The following is a 15,537-nucleotide window of genomic DNA, read 5'->3' on the forward strand; positions in this document are numbered from 1 at the left end:
CTATTCAATATCATGCCTTGTTCTTATTTTTTATTAAGTTTAGTTATAAAAACTGGGGTAGCATTAATAATGGCAAGCTTAAGTGGTATTAGCGTCACTCCAATATACACTGTACTATTGCTTGTTAAAAGGTTATTCCAAAACACTGGAGATAACTTTTTAATTACATAGTATATGTGCAAGGTTAAATCAGGCAAGTGTCAAAATTAATCAGCTAAAGTTCATCCGGGGAAAATCAACACAAAACACTTTCACTTACTGTTTGATTTAGGTTATTTCCATCTCACATTTCTTCAAAACAGTTAAGTATCAGATTTAATTCTTCTATTACCTCTGAAAACAAGTTGTGTTTTTAAGCACTCACTCCTAGTAGAATAATAGAAACAATGAGCCTGGCCTACACAAATGCAAAATGTGTTTCTTTTGGTTTACAAAGGACTACTGTCACTTACATAACTCCTTTAATATTTGGTCATTGTGAGTGAACAGACTACTTGATGCAATGCATCCATTCAAAGACATAAATATACAGAAAATATTTATTGAGATTTAAGTTATTGTTATTTATTACAGTTCACTAATGAGTTTCTGTTCCTTATTTATTAAAGTTTTTTTCAAAGGTGCCAAAGTGGAATGTGCTCACAAGATACAAAGACAGTTAAACTGGGAACAAGGGGCCATGCTTTTAAAAGTATTAATAGTTAACTTGAAAGCAAAAAATCACTTACTTTACCTTTTTAACAAATCTCTGTTTAATATCTCAAAATAGAGGGCCAAAGTCTGCAATCCATATTCATGTTGAATAACATTTATGTGAGCAACTCCATTATTACCCATATGAGTTAGTGACACTCCACGAGTGGAGGTTGCAGAATGGGGGCCACTATTATACATTGTTAGAAAAAGTAATTTTATTAATATTATAATGTTGATGCAATTTTTCTCAAACACTTCTTCTGCCAACTGACCTCATAAGTATGATTGACAAATGAAGATTAATCACACTTTTGTCATTTTAATTTAATGTTATATTTGTTTTTTTCTTTCCATATTTCCATATAGAAAAGGTTAAATCCCTTTTTGTAGTTAGTCCTGGATTTAATGTAGACTGAAGATAAACAAACTATTTTGTTAAATAACCAAAGTGTTTTGTATAATTTGCTGACACATTACAGGATTCAACTGGCATAGTAAAAACCATTCTAAGTTTTCACTAAGATACTGCTTTAAGGTGAAGGAAGTTATGTATCAAGGGGATTAGCACAAGTTATGAAGCTGGAGGTTTATTTATTAAATAATTAATCTTATTAAAGATTAGCAGAAGTGTATTTATACTAGACATAATAGACAACTGAAGTGAAAAGTGAAGACTTGACTCCCACAAAAACAATATCCAACCAAGAATCTACTGAACAACAACAACAACAATTAGGATCATAATTTATCCAATCCATTCAATGGCTCCATACTTATTCTGTTCCTTTTAAGTGCATGGAACCTGCACTGATACCAGTGGGGAAGGTCCCATGGTTGGGCGGGAGAAAGAAAGGAAAAACACACAAAGGTCCACCATCATGTGGCTTAAAGGAGAATTTTGCCTTTCTTCACTAAGGTCCCAATCCTGCAATTGATGATAAGTGAGCACAGTCATCTTCATGGGCTCTGAATGCATGGCAATCCACCACATGCAATCAATTGCAGGATGAGTCTAAGGCCCAACTCCAGCAAAGCACTCAAGATCAGGAATAGTCCCATGGAAGTCATCAAGCACATGTTTAAGTGCTGTACTGGGTCAGGGGATTAACCACTGTGTTGGGCAGCGTACAGCTGTCAAAGCATCATCTGCATTACTTGCATAGTACAATTCTGGCTATGTGATGAGTCAAAACTCAGCAACACTGTGGTTAGTTTAGGCTAGCTTTCAGCACAGAAATTTTAAGTACTTTATCACTTGCTATGGTACTTCACTGATGGTTGACAGCTTACCTCAAGCAACAGCCTAAATAGGCTTTAATTATAGCAGGTCACTATGGTCAAACTACAAAGGGTAAAGTTTGTGATTTTTTAAAAAACTTATCAACAGGAGTATGATTCTCTGGAGGTTTTTACTTCACCTACAATTTATGTCTCAGTTATTTGTGTTAATCAACCAAAGTTCTCTACAGACTTTATTTTTGTACAATATTCATTTTATAACTTTTTACAAAATAAAACTCATTTCTATTGTTGTATGGATGCTGTTTATACTTCTTGCACAGCCATCCTTTTCAAAGAGCTATGATCTTGGCCTTTTTCCAGTCCAGAGGGGAAATCCCAAATGAAGGTAAATTTCTATGTGGAGATCTCCTCATCCATTGTACCCATTCTGCACCGTGGAACAGACATTGGTAGGGAATGCCAAATACACATTAGTCAAACATATTGAGGTAAACTAATCTCACCATAGCTTCAAAAAAGCGAGTGTAAAGACTGTAGAATTTTGTGGCCTTTGGCTCACACAGCAGAAAATGGAAATAGGCTTTAATTACAGCAGGTCACTATCATCGAACTACAAAGGGTAAAGTTTGTATATCACACACTTTTTTTGCTGTAACATGTTACCCCAACAGTTCCAAGCCAATCCTAGCCTGTGGCATAGTCCATATATGCAACCTGCTACAGTCCAACAACTAATATGTGACTTGCCTTTTGGTTTAATGATGTGCTACTAAATCAGCCGTGCAAGATTCCATTCACCATGTCCAAGTAATTTTTCTTTTTCTTGATGGGAAAATACAATATTAAGATTTTTCATGATCTTCAGCCATCAGAGGAAAAATAAATGGTGGGTTAGATTTGGTGCCTGGGCTGGTAAATTTTCCAAGCAGTTTGCCTAGGTCACATTAAACATAATCTGTAAACAGAAGCAGCCAAGGCAGGGACTGCTGCACTGGAAGGAAAGGGTAAAATGGGGCCAATCTCAGACCACCTTTGCCCCCTGCCCAGTACTACCTAGATATAGAATTGTACAGAGATCACTTTACACTTGGGGCACTAAGACTAGCTGGTGCCTCTCTCTCCACCCCTCATCAATATGTGGCCTTGAGAGAAAACTGCAGAGAGCAGGTTGCCGAACTAGCAGTAAATGAGTGACTTTAGGCTTGGGATTTGGTTTTGTTTTTTTGTTTTGAAGTTGGGTGGCATTTTTCATACTGTTGTAGCGTGGTTTTTTTCTGCTTTATTTTGTGGCTGCATTTTTTTTTCTTTGACAGTGTCCCGCACCCAGCACAACGATATTTTGGCTCAAACCTCAGCCAGCATTATGATGCACAGATGCAAATCCTCCCCCTGCCTTCCCCACCTTTGGGGGGCTGTTTGGGCAGGTTTTACTGACCAGTGTTGTTTTGAGCATTGTTTCTGGCAACCCTCATTCCCTTCAGAAAGAGAACTTTCTACAGTTTTGACTGGACTTTCTATGCCCTGCACTGACTGGCTGTTTGCACAACTCTTCCTCCCTCAGGCCTGGTCTACACTGGGTGGGGAATCGATCGAAGACACACAACTTCAGCTACGAGAATAGCGTAGCTGAAGTCAACGTATCTCAGATCAACTCAGAATCACTTACTTTGCGCTGCTCCCCGTCGACTTTGCTTCCGCCTCTCACCGAGCTGGAGTTCAGCAGTCAATGGGAGAGCGATTGGGGATCGATTTATCGCATCCACACTACATGTGATAAATCAGTTCCCAGTAGATCGATCGCTACCCACCGATCCAGCGGGTAGTGTAGATGTACCCTTTGTCTCTTTGTCTCAGCTTCACCCTCCACTTGCCCTGTTTCCCTCGCTCTCCTTCCCATTCAGTGTCCTATCTCCCTTCCATTTTCTTTCTATTTAGTTTATCCCCTCCTAAGTAAACACCCTCCCCCTAAAATTGTGTCACTAACATGACATTTGTTGCCATTATATTGTTCACTCTGCTTGTGTGTTAGGCCTTTTCCCCCACCCTGTGTCTATCTTGTCTATTTAAATTATAAACTTTTTGGGACAGGAATCATCTACTGTTCTGTGTTTGGACAGTGCCTAGCACAATGGGGCCCCATGCTTGGTTGGTTCTTCGGCACTACCATAATAAACATAATTAATACAATAAGATAATAATTAATAATAGGATAATTAAAGGAGTTTACATAAGGCTTTGTGCACTGGTGGAAACCACAAGATGAAGGAGGGTCCTACTGTTTGAAAAGTGCACAGATCGGTTTAAAAGACCTAACCAAAACAATACACATGCATTCTCTTCCTACACAACATACTGGTGTCTAGGTTTCATTTCACAAACAGCAATGACATAATGTGTCTCTCTAGTGAATATATAGCAGTACAGCCTCAAGGACACAAGTGAAATTCATTGTCAGTAGGGTTGTGGCAGTCAGAGATCTGCATTTTAAATGCATGGTATTCAAAGATATTGTACATCTGAAATGAAATTCCTTGTAAACTTTCCAGAAAGCTGACAGCACAGGACATTAGCCATGCAGAAAGGGAGAGCTATGCTGGTTACAGCATGGTGGAACATAGCTCACATAAACTGCTTGGCACGGAGATAGTTGGCAGCTGTACACTCAACAGAGATCATGCACTTTCCCAAGATCTGGAGTGCAGTGTTCAGGGTACAATGTAGCCCTTAGATGTTACAAAGACGAATCATTGACCTTTATCAGCCTCACGTCTGCCTTCCCATGGATGTGGAAGTATGATTAGGGCAATGCTGTAGGACAAAGGCCTTAGCAGGGGTTGACAGCTGATTACTAAAGTGGCTGGAGTTAGTTGATTTGCAAACTGCACAAGGAAATTCAGTACATTTTTCCCACTCTTACCCGTGAAGAGATAAGCCACCCTAGGAGATATTGGAGCCAGTGTTGCTCCAGCGTGGCTGGCCTCACTGGCCAGAGCCAGAATCCATTCCTGAAAGCTATAGAAAGCATAAGAGAACTACATAGAAAATTAATTGTACTGCTGTTCAGAACAAAGTATTAGAAGCCAAGACGCCTAAGTTCTATTCTTGGCCTTGCCACTGACTTGCTGTCACTTAACATCTCATTTGCTGATTGTTAAAATGGGGATCAAAATGTTTACTTACCTTGCTGCATGTTGGATGAGATAAAGCCCTTTGAAATCTTTGAACGAAAGGCTGTGGAGAAGTGCAAAGGATTTTAAACAATGCTTAATAAACACACAATCATTACTACTTACTACCAACAACAGGAGTGCCAACAGCTTTTTAGATAGAAGGAAAAAAATAGCAATGGTGAATTTTGGAAACAGATAAAAAGGCATAATATATTTAGCTAGGTTAAATCACTTTTAAGGAAATAAACCACATAAATTAATTATTTCAGCTTGCTCTCGCTATTTTAGCTTGCTCTGGCTTTTACTATGGGGATGTCTGAGAGAGTTTGGTTTTGGGGCTTCATTTGGTTAATAGAGAACTTTTTTGCATTAGTTAATATTGGGCTGGTTGACACACAGCGTTAATAGGCTTGGTACTGTGAGGTGATAATTCATCCCTGAACTAGGGCCCGATTAAGTCACATACACTGATGAGTCAATTCTTGTGCTAGGCTCCAGCCAACCCACAAGCCAGGAACTGGGCATATAAGCCTTGCAGGACAGGCTGCTCAGTGTCACTTCATGGCTTGGGACCACGAGCAGTGCGTCACATAGGCTGGGGAAGGCTGTGCCTCCCCAAACAGCCCAGCGTGGCCCCGCCTATGCTCCTCCCGAAAGCCCCCTCCTGCCTGCCCTTCCCCCTTGGCCCCAGCCCAGGCAGGCTGCTCCTCTCAGGAAAGCATGCTGGAGTACAGGGGGCTGGAGGCGCTGGAGCTGCCCACCCTGTGCTTGGGGAGGTCTGGAGGCATTGGTTCTGGAGGAGCTGTATACTGCCTTGTGCTCAGGGGGGCCTGTCCACTGCTTTCCCGCCCACCGCCGGCCTGCCCTGCGCTGAAAACCATGTATTCAGAAAACACCTCCTGATTCTGACCATTGGTAGAACAAAATTTGGGCTGTTCCTAGAACTGAATACTTAAAAAGGCAAGTCTGTAAAAGAAAAGACAGACTCATTTCAGGAAACTTCGAATCTATTATGTTACTATATTAAGAATTTCTTGGGAATACTTCAGTCTTGTTTCAGAGATACTGGTAATACGTACTGGACAAAGTACTAGGTCCCTGCATGCACTTCAGTAATAGGCTTTGTTTTATATTTATCACTGACTAGGATGTTATTATGTACTATGAGCTAATACAATTGAACGAAATGACGGTGTCAGATCGCTCTTTCTAGAACAGTAACTGAAGGAAGACGATGTTATCATGGTCTCACACCTACTCTGTTGCAACGTTGTTCATTTAATTGGAAGAGAAATCACAGTTGTTGCATTTTGTATAAACAACACCTCTTAGATTTTCGTTGGTTTCATGATTAGGGGAAGGGGTAATAATGCACAGCCCATAAAAACATTTAGGATCTAAGGATCCTTAACCACTTGATGGACAAAAAACAATTCAGTGAGTACAGAACTGCAGAACTGAGTGATGTCTGCAGTAACTAGGGCAATTAAGTTAATTAAAATAGATACGTAGGTTTTATTTACCCACCTCAAGTGCTAAATCTTCCATATCTTCTTCAGACATTGTTTAATTTTGAACTCAAAAGTATACTTTAAAATTACAGCATGTGAAGATTTTTGAGGAAATATGGTAAAGTTTACCTTAAAAAACAAAGGTAATTAATCCCCTGAGCCCACTTAGTCTCAACAATGTTTATTCATCTCTTCCAATGTTATAACTCAATAAATACTGTCATGGATTAACTAGAATGATCACTAAATGTATGGTTTTATGGTCGAGGCCACTTTCTGGCACTCATTTAATCATGTGTTTTATTGTCAGTTCTTTAAACTGTCAAATGTTGTTCATTAGGAAATAGAGACCTGTTTTCTGTAACAAGAGGGTTTCCCCTGTTCTCATGATTTGGGATCATTGATATATTTCTTGTCTTCAGGCTGCTGATGACATTTATGGCCGCTTTTCCAAGAAATCACATATTTTTAAATGGGGCCTCTTTCCCACTTTTTAATTCTTTAGCTCAAAAATTTCCAACATACTGGAAAAAGCCCAGATGATGTGTTTAATCTTCATATCCACCCATATCTAAGGGCCTTGTACAGCCATGGAATCTTTCCCTGGACACTGAATTTCCCCTTACTTCATGGGTCTCCACAGAAAACTTTCTTTGCCCAATAGTACAAAAGTGCAAAGCAAGCATATTCATTGGTGTGCTACTGGCTGTACCTCAGATCAGCCAAGACCAATGGAAGGCCATTCACAAGAGTACCCGTGTCTGTACCTGACTCAGCAGGCTGCTGGCATCCCTCCATCACCATGGATACTGTAATTGTGAATAATACCCTACTGTATACCATGGTATAGTATTATGTGTACATTTACACACACACATTCAATGGAGGTCTTAACCTCCCATAGTACATTTACCAGAGTGCCAGTAACAGACTAATACTGTAAATTTGCTGCTCAATTATTTAATGTTTGGTGGCTTCCATTGTACATACACATGTAATAGACACAGACACACACATACTATTTATATAGACTTGTATTCTCCCGAGCCTCAGCCACAAAGAGTACAGGGGCAAGAAGAGGAAGAATCTGTCAGGGAGGAAATGTCTAGGAATCTGTGCAGAATTGGAGTGGGAGGAAGAGTCTCTCAGAAGGCAGAGGAAATGGTTTAACAGTTACAGGCCTTCATTAGTCTTAATGAGTCTCACACAATGACACTAATTCTCAAGATGCTTAGCAGCAGGAACCAGATTCACATTCTACTTTTCCTGTCCATCTCCATATACAAAACTTTCAACACGAGTAGTACAGGTTAATTTGCATTGTAGACAATTTTATGTCCCTGAATTTGTCAGTCATTTCCAAGCTGCTTTTTGCATATTAATTAATATCAATCACTGGAGCAGATCGAAAATTTCCCAGTAAAACATTTTTCCAGCAGAAGATTCTGATTCAAAACATTTGGTGAAAATATATCCATTTTGTAAAAATTTTCAATGGTAAATTATCAAAACCTTTTGTTTCAATAAGATCAAATGTTTTGTTTCAAGCGAATATAACATAATATGTCAAAACACTAAAGTCAAAATAAATACCTTATCGAAACAAACAAAACATTTTGATAAGGTAAAAAATATTTTTGGAATATTTAATTTTGTGAAAAATTCCAACATTTCAACTTTTTGTACCAATTCAGGACAAAACAAATTTCTCAGAATTTTGTGTAGGTCAGAAATTCCATTTTGTGACCATCTCTATTAATCATTTGCCTTCATCATTTGATTTCCTTTAGGCTACTAATATTCCTCAGGTACTGTCCATGTTAAGTATAGGGAATACCATGAATACAGCACTACAATCACGTATGGATTGTAATGGCAAGAGAAGGTTACTTACACCTGTAACAGGAGGTTCTTTGAGATGTGTGGTCCCTTTCTGCATTCCACTGAGGGTTACGCGCATGTGCCATGTGCCCAAAACTGGAGCTTTTCAAAATAGTATTGCTCAGCGGTCCACACATGTGCTCTTTGTATTGCCTTGTGGTTTTGCCCAAGGCGATCAAGGATGACCCCATCTCCAGTTCCTTCTCCACTACAGACCTACAGAGCTGCAGCAGAGAGGAAAGAGAGTGTGACTGGAATACAGATAGGGACCATACATCTTGAAGAACCTCAGTTACAGGTAAGTAACCTCCTCTTCTTCTTCTTCGAGTGATCGTCCCTATTGTATTCCACTGAGGGTGATTGACAAGCAGTACCTAGAAATCAGGAGGGTGTGAGGAAGATTGCAGACTCACAGAATGAAGAACTGCTGCACCAAATGAAGCGTCTCTCTCAGTTATCATGTATTAGAACATAATGAGAGGAAAAGGCGTGTACCAAACTCCACATGGCAACCTCACATATCCACCAGTCCTGTCAGAGCCGGGCTGATCAGTGCATTGTCTAATTCCATTTCCAAACATCTACTGGATGAACGATGGGGTAGTGAAATGGGCGCTCTCCTGAGCTGAAGAAGACTGTTCTGAAGGCAAATATTGTGATCAAGAATTCCAATACGGCCAACCCAGTTGATCCTGTGGTTGTTGTGCCCAAGCAGCTGGATACCAGCTTCTTGAGTTAGGCAATAGAGGAAATTGCCATGTGGCCGTCGGAACCCTCTGGTAGTCCTGTTTCTGGAACAAGCGGTGTACTGTGCCGAATGTCTGGATCCTCAAATTCAGACGAGTTGGACTCTTGCATTAATGGTAGTGCCAATAGAGCCATTGGAAAGGGATGTGTTAGAAAGGTACAGACAGCACAAGGTAGATGTAGTGCAGGAGATGGAGTCCTCTGGAGAGGTGAATACACTGGAGCGCATGGATACCTTGCACCTTCTGGGCCTAACAGTTCGTGAGGGCCAGGAGTGCTTCTGAGTCTCCCTGGAGTCAATGGAATCCAGTCTGTTGATGGGGCCAAAAGGTGACACCTGGGAGAAGCAAGAATGGTCACATGTCCCTCCCCAGATGCCTGTGGGGTGGCACATTCAGCAAGGAACCACAGCGGCAGAAGGAGCAGAATGTGGGGCTGCAGCTCCTCCATTGTGGCTGTACTGCCCCCAGCCCTTCCATGCAGCTACGTCTCCTGTCTGGGGTCTGTACAGCCCTGCCAGAGGACTGGGCTGGGGGCGGTATAGCCACATCGGAGGAGCTGCCAGCATGGGGCAGGCTCCAGGCACGAGTTCAGGAAGCTGGTGCTTGGGATGGCCAACAGAAAGGGGCAGCACTCCGTCTGCTATTGGGGCAGCCCATCTGGGTCTTTGGCAGGAATTTGGTGGCGGGTTCCTCAGTTCCTCTCTTCCTCTCTAAGCTGCCACCGAAATGCCACCGAAGAGGAAGAGAGGGAGTGAAGGACCCGCCGCCGAACTTCGACTGAAGAATGGAGTGGCATGATTGAGCTGTCACTGAAGAGATGCCGATTGGTGCTTTTTTTTTAAATTTTTGCCACTTAGGGTGGCAGAAACCCTGGAGCCAGCCCTGCATGTTCTGCTCCTTTCACCACTGCAGTTCCCGAGACATCCCAGCAGTTCAGTTCAGCACTGAACTGAACTGCAGGGCTCTCCCAGGAACCGCAGCGGTGAAAGGACCAGAACGTGGGGCCATCGCTTTCAGCAGCCAGCGCCTCATGCCAGCAACTCCTCTGGTGTGGCTGTACTGCTCCCAGCCCAGTCCCCAGCCCTGTTCTCCGGAAGGGCTGTACAGACCCCAGAAAGGAGATGCAGCTGTGTGGAAGGGCTGGGGCCGGGGAAGGGGGCGGTTGCACCAGAGGTGCTGCTGGCGTGGGGCCACCAGATGGACCCACATTCTGCTCCTTTCACCACTTCATAGTGGGAGGACAGACTCCCCCAGGTAACATGGGATGGGGAGGGGACAGGGAGACCATTGGGGGGCCCTGGATTGGGGGTTGAGCCACATGCCCCTCTTTAGCTGATGCCCCCCTTTGTGTCCCTTCCACAAGTTGCCTTAGTCAGGACAAACGATTCATGGGACACCGGCAGAGCCAAAGCAGGATAGATATGTGGATCCAGCAAGCGGGATGGCCTTTTATCACTCTTTTACCTTTAAGCGCGTAGCTCCTCTGTGGCCAGAATTCGTGGACAGTGCAGTGTCCTTCTTGGATTTAGAGGAAGACTTACTGCCGGGCTTACACACATGCTTCCGTGGCTCATGGCTAGTCCCAGACGTGAGGTCTGTAGCATTAGTATCAGTGGATCCGGATGGAGGCTCTGCAATAGGGGGGCACTCTTAGATCGCTCAGGCTGATGTAAGAAGCGAGGGGTTTTCTGGCCAGGATCTGACTTCTACCCCATAGTGATCTCCATGTGGTGCTTTTTGAGGCAGAGAGCTTGGACTTCCTGGCTGCAGGAAAGGAAGGAGAGGCAGATACTGCACCTGGAGGTGATGTGGGCTTCTGCCAAACAGTACAGTGTTGGTGCTTGTCGCTAATGGAAAGTGAGCGAGGACAAGAAGCATAGACTTTGAAACCTGGTGTCTTTGGAAAAATCCAATACGCAGACCTGGGAGCTGAGGTGGTGGTGCAGTGAAGGGATTGTTTTGGGGAATAACTGCCGAAAAAGCATTCCAAGTCCTTAATTAAAAAAACTGCTAGGAATTTACCGAAGAACAACAACAACAATAAAATCCTAACCAAGAACAAAAATAAGAACAGTCTTGTTTTTTAACAATTTTTAGAAAATGCTTCACTAAGAACGAGAGATCAGCAAAAGCTCTGACTCAGACCATCAGGTGGTGAGAAGAAACAGGAGATGTAGTCAACATCAACCGAAGACCAACACTAGAAATATGGCTGTCAGAGTGGCTAAAACAGCCCTTGGGTGGCCAACTGCAAAGTGGCCAGCCCCTTACTACTCCCTTCCCAGAGGACCTGACCAATTTAGGGTCTAAAGCAATCATTCCAATCAGCAGGCAGAGTAAAGTCCTGCTTCCTGAGCACACAAATGGACCAGGCCACTAAATTGCCTGTAGGATGGGAAAAGGATGCCAACATTCCAGCAAAGGGACCAGCAAATGTGGGTGCTCTAAAAACAGAAAGTTCTTTTGCAACTCTCCAGGCCTTTGCCTCTTGTTTTTCAGCACGAGTTTTGATATTTGCCTTTTCATTGCATCACTTACCTTGGTCTCCCAGGTCTTTTCATGGAGACCACCCACATTGCTAGTGCAAAACTGCTGGCTGATATATTCCAGAACTTGCTTTTCTGAAACTATGCTATCAAGCTGCGATTTTCAACTGAGTGTATAGGAATTAGATGCCCAACTCCTGCTGTGATTTAGTTGCCTAACTCCCTTAGGCTCCTCTGAAAATCCCATCCTTATTTTGCTTCTGAGGTTAGAGCTCATTTTTTTCTACTTTACATTTAGATGATATTCTGCTCTTTCCGCTGTGTAAGAAAATCCTTATAAAATACAGATTATTAATATATTTGTTTGCCTCACTGAACAGCTGTTCAGTTCAAACTATGATTCATTTTCTCATTTAACTAAAAAAACCCACACATTTCATTATATGTCTCTAAAGCAGCATGCATAACTAAAATTGGGTGCCTGATTTAATGATTTATTTTTTATTCCAATTAAATCATTAATAAATTCTATTGGTGTTTAATACCTAGCATTTAGCAGAATGTAAACAACATGGAAATGCCGGGTATTATGTTGCCAACAATAATGTACATCATTATTTATTATTTGTACAGCCCACTGCCTGTATACCTATATAAAACCCTTGGTCCTGTATTATAGCACATATGCTGATGCCTTTACAATGCAGGTCTTTTTAGGTAGTGATGTCCACTCTGGCATATTTCCCAGCTCTAAAATGCAGCTAGGGAGCATATGATGGATGTAATAAATACAAAATCTGATTCATTTTTTCAGGAATCCTCTAATAGAGAAGATATTTGGAATTGCTCAGTTAGTGCTTTGAAAATAAAGATGGCTATTTTACAATTACGTGATTCTCTGTTAGGCCATGTCTACTCTGACAAGTCTGTGATAGGTTAATTAGTATGAAAAAGCAGCCAACCAAGCATACATTTTCACTTTGCTTAGAACAAAAATAATTAAACAAAATGGAATATAAAATTGGGGTTTCTTTCCTTGCACACCCCTACGGAACAGTCCTGCAGACTTTAATAGAGTATAACTTTTCTATGGACTTATAAAATGAACCTGTATAAGTAGGGATTTAATACTCTATTAAGTTCTATAGTTTTTAGGGCAATTTCTCTAGAACTCCAAACTGGTCTAAATTCCTAACACAGATTTTCATAAGGAATGTGTAATAGGGTGACCAGATGTCCTGATCTTATAGGGACAGTCACGATTTTGGGGGCTTTTTCTTATATAGGCACCTATTGCCCCCCACCCCTGTCCCGATTTTTACAGTTGCTAATGGTCACCCTAATGTGTAATCCTAGCCCACCAAAAGTTTGACTGCTCACAATGAATACCATGGAATGAGAAACCACATAGGAATCAGGCACTCAGAGACTTACTAAAATACTCTAACCAGGATTATTAGGGAGCGGTATGTAGTTAGTATTGCAGTCCAACCAAAAACAAAACTACTATTTCATAGATTCAGAGATTCCAACACCAGAAGGTATCATTATGATCATCCAGCCTGACCTCCTGTGTAACACAGACCATAGAACTTTCCCCTAAAAAGTTCTGCAGTGTATCTTTTAGAAGAACATCCAATCTTATTTTAAAAATTGCCAGTGATGGAGAATCCACCATGACCCTTGGCATATTGTTCCAATGGTTAATTACCCTCATTGTTAAATAGTTATGCCTTATTTCCAGTCTGAATTTGTGCAGGTTCAACTTCCAGCTATCAGATCATACAATACCTTTCTCAGCTAGACTGAAGAGTCCATTATCAAATATTTGTTCCCCATGTAGGTACTTATAGAAGGTAATCAAGCCACCCCTTAACTTTCTCTTTGTTAAACTAAATAAATTGAACTCCTTGAGTCTATCACTATAATCATTCTCATGGCTCTTCTGTGAACCCTCTCCAATTTATGAATATCCTTCTTGAATTGTGGGCATCAGAACTGGACATAGTAGCAGTGGTTGCACCAGTGCCAAATACAGAAGTAAAACCACCTCTTTGTTTCTACTCAAGATTCCTGTTTACACATCCAAGGCTTGCATTAGCCCTTTTGGCCACAGCATCACACTGGGTTCTCATGTTCAGCTGATTATCTACCATGATCCCCACATTTTTTCTGAGTCACTGCTTCCCAGGATAAAGTCCTCCATCCTGTAATTATAGCTTACATTCTTTGTTCCTAGATGGATACATTTATATTTAGCCATGTATTCATCTGCAAACACTTGGAAGGTGGTAAGGTGATAGGGAATAGCCAGCATGGATTTGTAAAGAACAAATCATGTCAAACTAATCTGATAGCGTTCTTTGATAGGATAACGAGCCTTGTGGATAAGGGAGAAGCGGTGGATGTGATATACCTAGACTTTAGTAAGGCATTTGATACAGTTTCGCATGATATTCTTATAGATAAGCTAGGAAAGTACAATTTAGATGGGGCTACTATAAGGTGGGTGCATAACTGGCTGGATAACCGTACTCAGAGAGTAGTTGTTAATGGCTCCCAATCCTGCTGGAAAGGTATAACAAGTGGGGTTCCGCAGGGGTCTGTTTTGGGACCGGTTCTGTTCAATATCTTCATCAACGATTTAGATGTTGGCATAGAAAGTACGCTTACTAAGTTTGCGGACGATACCAAACTGGGAGGGATTGCAACTGCTCTGGAGGACAGGGTCAAAATTCAAAATGATCTGGACAAATTGGAGAAATGGTCTGAGGTAAACAGGATGAAGTTCAATAAAGATAAATGCAAAGTGCTCCACTTAGGAAGGAACAATCAGTTTCACACATACAGAATGGGAAGAGACTGTCTAGGAAGGAGTATGGCAGAAAGAGATCTAGGGGTCATAGTGGACCACAAGCTTAATATGAGTCAACAGTGTGATACTGTTGCAAAAAAAGCAAACATGATTCTGGGATGCATTAACAGGTGTGTTGTAAACAAGACACGAGAAGTCATTCTTCCGCTTTACTCTGCGCTGGTTAGGCCTCAACTGGAGTATTGTGTCCAGTTCTGGGCACCGCATTTCAAGAAAGATGTGGAGAAATTGGAGAGGGTCCAGAGAAGAGCAACAAGAATGATTAAAGGTCTTGAGAACATGACCTATGAAGGAAGGCTGAAGGAATTGGGTTTGTTTAGTTTGGAAAAGAGAAGACTGAGAGGGGACCTGATAGCAGTTTTCAGGTATCTAAAAGGGTGTCATCAGGAGGAGGGAGAAAACTTGTTCACCTTGGCCTCCAATGGTAGAACAAGAAGCAATGGACTTAAACTGCAGCAAGGGAGATTTAGGTTGGACATTAGGAAAAAGTTCCTAACTGTCAGGGTAGTTAAACACTGGAATAGATTGCCTAGGGAAGTTGTGGAATCTCCATCACTGGAGATATTTAAGAGTAGGTTAGATAAATGTCTATCAGGGATGGTCTAGACAGTATTTGGTCCTGCCATGAGGGCAGGGGACTGGACTCGATGACCTCTCGAGGTCCCTTCCAGTCCTAGAGTCTATGAGTCTATGTGACGGGTTCCTTTGGGGTGCTCTTGGAACTGAGAAACAATTGAGCCCGCCTGTGTCACTAGCCTGGGTTCCCTGACTCTGTGCTGCTGTGACAGGCTCTTGAGCTCCCTTCCAGCACACACACAGTAGAGACACAGCCAGCTACAGCTATATTCACATAGATGCTGAGATCAGCCCTGCATCGGAAAGCTGGGCTAAGGAACTGTCCAGCACAAGTGCACACTCCCTCTGGAG

The sequence above is a fragment of the Gopherus evgoodei genome, chromosome 6, assembly GCF_007399415.2.
Source record: "Gopherus evgoodei ecotype Sinaloan lineage chromosome 6, rGopEvg1_v1.p, whole genome shotgun sequence".
In the NCBI taxonomy this organism is placed as follows: Eukaryota; Metazoa; Chordata; order Testudines; family Testudinidae; genus Gopherus; species Gopherus evgoodei.